The following is a 4237-nucleotide window of genomic DNA, read 5'->3' as shown; positions in this document are numbered from 1 at the left end:
TGTTTTGGGCGCGTGTGTCTTGCTAGCTGTGTGCGAACGTGTGTGGATATTTATCGCTAATAACTTTTCGTGAGTAGAAAAATACTCGTACCGTGTTTCGTTACTCCTCATCGAAAGGCGAACTATCAACGATTAAGCCGGTTGTTGCCGACGAAAATTCAGCAGAACTTCTGGGTGAAGAGGCTGGCACTAACCAGCAGCATTAGCAACACCAGCATCAGTTGCTGCGACGACTATGACGACCTAGCAGTGGCTAAACGCTGCGGTAATAGTTGCTATAATGTTTCTGCTCTGTTATTTACTATCTCCTAGATTCTGCAGTCTGTTAAACATTGACGTCGTCGTCATTGTCGTTGGCATTAGAACTGCGATGCCGATAATGCTGATAATGCATGCCTGTGCACATGTGCCCGTCTCTCTGTGTCCGTCCTTGCGCGAAAAAATCGCGTTGCAGCCTCTCTCAGCTGTTTTCAATTCATTTGCATCAAAGGATCTTGTATAAAGAGGTAGAGCTTGTTCACACAATGTTGCCAGCTTCCTTTTTTGTTATTGTATTGTTCAATAAGTATTTGGAGTGCTAATGGCCGGTCCGGCTGACATCCACTATATCAAACGGCCGGCTAGTTCGAGCATGGAACGAAGCGCGCTTTCATCTCGTCTCCAATCGACGCTACCTTATCACGTGTCCTTAAGTCCCGCTTGAGCTATCATGGGAGCTGGAAACATATTATTACTAGGCAACCGCAGTCCTAAGAGAAAATCCGCTCAATACGATTCTCTCGAGCCTTTCGTACCGACAACACAAAAGCCGTTTCTCGCGCAATACCGTGGCAGCACCGCTCTTCCGGAAAAAGGCCTCTTTTTAGCAAATTACCAAAATTTCTTATCTTCATCACTCTCATCGTTGTAGGTTACGCGAACAACAGCATCCGAAGAGTGCGATAGCAATTTTTCTGACTCACCCCTTTACTGAGCTGTTTTATTGTAGCTTTCGCCCTTGACCGACGCCTTTAACGTCAGTCGATCGGCTGCTCCACACCGGCAGACAGAGCCTGGCTGCAGATGCTTAGCATCATCTGTACGACCGGCCACGACTCGATTAGATGTATTCGCTAACACTGGCTGAAACGTCATGCTCCAGGCGCATGATCAGCTTCGATCATGAATCAGAATGGACCACCACTGACTGGATGATCGTCCAGCTCGATCTAATGTCTTAGAGCTTCCTCCTTCCTCCCGGGCGACAGCTGTCCGCAGACTGGTGCGAGGTCTCCGGCATCGTTCTCGTCATCGTCGGCGTCCCTGTCAAAGTACAGCACAGCATTGCAGAGCGTCTTAATGCGTTTTATTCTGCGACGGTTGACGGAGGGAGTATGAGGGTATCCAGCCGGCCAGCAGACGAAATATGCCTTCATCTATATCTGGCTAGATTAGTTGGCTGTATTATGTTTTTTTGTTCCACGCGCTGATATCCAGTTTGTAATTGATGTCGTCCTGTGCCGGCTCGTTTTTAGGCTTTGTCGCAGCTGTGCTAGATTCGAATGTACGAATATTTAGCTACGTAAAAGCTCGAAGTTGATTGTTTGTTGGTATATGAGGTGTGATGCCCTACCAATAATAATGCTTTTAAAAGGACAAAGATCCATTACGAATCAATTGATTTCAATCCTGCTCAGGCTAATGCAGTATGCATAATAGGACCGTTAAAACAACGATCTGTAAACAATAACAAAGTCCCAAATTAGAATATAATATATCGATGGATGTACGACTATGTCGGCTATACCATTACTATGATTTATATGGCAACCTATAGCAAGAAACCATAATTCACCTAACCTTATGGCAGCAAGGATTCCACCAACATAAAACTGACTCGGAAGACAACTCATGGTGGCTTGCCTCGTATCCGACCTTTTCAAGTGGACGCATCTTTCTAGAATCGATACCGTAGAAATTCAACTAGACCGCGTTACCGTAAAATGGACATTTGCTTTTTTTTCTTTAGTACACCTTGCTGGAGCTGCGCCTACAGGAATCTATATTATTCATTGCTAAGCATTAGCAACTCATCGGCGGAGTTAACACGACGTTATGTTAAAATCTGTTTCCGTAAAAGCGACAGATAAGTATATAATAAATAAAGTATATACTGGTATGAAGATAGAAAGGAAATATAGATCCTTGAATTAACCGTCAAAGTCCATTATGTTGCTTTTGTATGTATATATACATACATCGGAATGTTCATGAAATAGGGGGTTTATATCGCGTTAATCTTATCAATTTCTCTCGTATTGACTCGTATACTTAGAGAGTCCAATGGTTTTAGTTAACTCTGTGGTCCTTATATTCACAATTCGATCCCAATAGATAATTGCGGACAAATTAAATTGACTCGAGTCTTTTTTAGGTCAAACAAAGCATCGATCAGCGAAGAATAGTTTAGCATTCTTATACATCTCTATAAAAAATACTTTCCATGTATAACACTTTTTTCATATCTGCAACGTAACCATATGTTCGACTTAGATACGTTTTTATAGGGTTGTAAACATTCGTACCCGCTTTAGCTTGTAGACTTCCCCATATTTTAAAGCCTTTTCTGATTGAACTTTAATGAGCGACCGTTATATTCCCATAAAGTGTTTAACTATTTTTCTCATGTTTTTATTATTTTTCATCGTATTGTTTTTACTAATATTTTTGCTTCACGTCCTTAGATATTATCAGGTCGTCTACGATATTATTGATTATCATGAGCCACAAAATGTCATGTATTTAGATACTTGCTTGACCAACTGTGCTAACCTCATTAATAAAATATGTTTGTAACAATGGACGTCACCGAGGCATGGAATTGTTAAATAAATAAGCCCACTTTTCATCCTGCAATCATCATTAAATATATCTGTTTACCAAGTACTGGTAGCATTTGCCATAATTGTTAGCTGTTGTTATTGTTATAGTGGTGGTGGGGAGGGGGTCAGGTGAGGCTGCCGCTACATTACAGATGTTACCCCGGTCACTCTAACATAAATCACAAGAAGATCACCAGATTAACTGCTGATATGTTACACATCTCGACCCCTTCCACGGAATGGTCGATATCAGCTTCTGCGATCAACACTAAGAGGGATCTTACCCCTGAACTAATGAATTTGATCGAGTCAATCGAGCACAGGAGGTGTGCCGGTAGCGCTCTCCATTATTTTTTTGACACTTACAGAAAAACGGAGGCTGCGTAACACTCAGATGATGCGAAAATATCCCGTCCGTGTCTTGCCACAGTATCTGTCGAATGAGCGTCCATCAAAATGGCGCCTAATTTAAAAACACGAGACTTAATGAATATTACTTGGAACATGCTCACCGATGTTGAGCACCTAGAGCCTAATAGCCAACCCGTAACGATAGACAGAAGAAAAAAAGATAAAGTTAGAAGACTAATCGCTCGCTGAAATTAAAAGTAGACACCTTTTGTGCGTTGATATTTTACACGTTTCAAGATGGTGTGTATTACAAAATTATAATGCTTAGTTTCAATGAGAGCGCGCAATTTCAAAAATTCAAAACGCCACTCAATTCAGGAATTGTGACAATAACCATCTATAAAAATAATCGTGTTTAGCAAAAAATAACAATCAATGATCAAGGAAAAGGTGAGGAAATAGTCCTCACATTTGCAAAGTATTAGTTATAGAAGCGATGTTATAATAACTGTGTTGATACTACCGGGGAGGAAGAATATTGAAATTCTTAATAGCGGTTCTTAGGTCGTGTTGCTGGGCCGTACAATGATGTTACACAGAAGACCTATCCGTCGCTGAGTCACCTGTCCGGCCAATAGGCCAGATGACAATATGCTAGCGGTCATTAAACGATAGTCACATGCAAGTAGATTTGTTCGTTAATATTATTCCAAGAAAAAAATTAAATTTAAGTATAAATCAGCTGGCGTTATCTACGACGGATGGGCTCCAGCTTTAAATTCGCCTACCGACGCCTCGTAACAAGCTACAGTGCACTGGGATAGCAGAGTGGACATAACGCCTATATTTAGATTGGCTGTTGTTGCGGCTGTTATTACTACTCCTGTTATTGTTGTTGTTGTTGTTGTTATTCTCCGCTTACGAATGTTTCCTATGGCAGATTTGAAACCACTAACAATACCCACAGTACCTAACGCAGCAGCAACAGCAGCCTCGGCAAACGAAGAAGTACGAAACTAATTGGC

At 41.5% G+C, this 4237-nt stretch overlaps 1 long non-coding RNA gene across 1 annotated transcript in view; it reads right to left on the bottom strand.

Annotated features, from left to right (window-relative positions):
- LOC111248201 (uncharacterized) overlaps window positions 1-3358 on the bottom strand; it is a 21309-nt gene extending 17951 nt beyond the window's left edge. Inside the window, exons 1-2 of the long non-coding RNA XR_002672461.2 lie at window positions 3228-3358; window positions 92-1302 (exon numbers count right to left, since the gene is read on the bottom strand). This is a non-coding gene — a long non-coding RNA (uncharacterized LOC111248201). The remainder of the gene's footprint in view (window positions 1-91; window positions 1303-3227) is intronic.
- Between the last annotated feature and the right edge of the window lie 879 nt (window positions 3359-4237).

Source organism: Varroa destructor, unplaced genomic scaffold (genome assembly GCF_002443255.2).
Source record: "Varroa destructor unplaced genomic scaffold, Vdes_3.0 BEIS01000003.1, whole genome shotgun sequence".
Taxonomy (NCBI): domain Eukaryota; kingdom Metazoa; phylum Arthropoda; class Arachnida; order Mesostigmata; family Varroidae; genus Varroa; species Varroa destructor.
The sequence above is the reverse complement of the archived record's forward strand: the minus strand, read 5'-3'. Positions and strand labels throughout refer to the sequence as shown.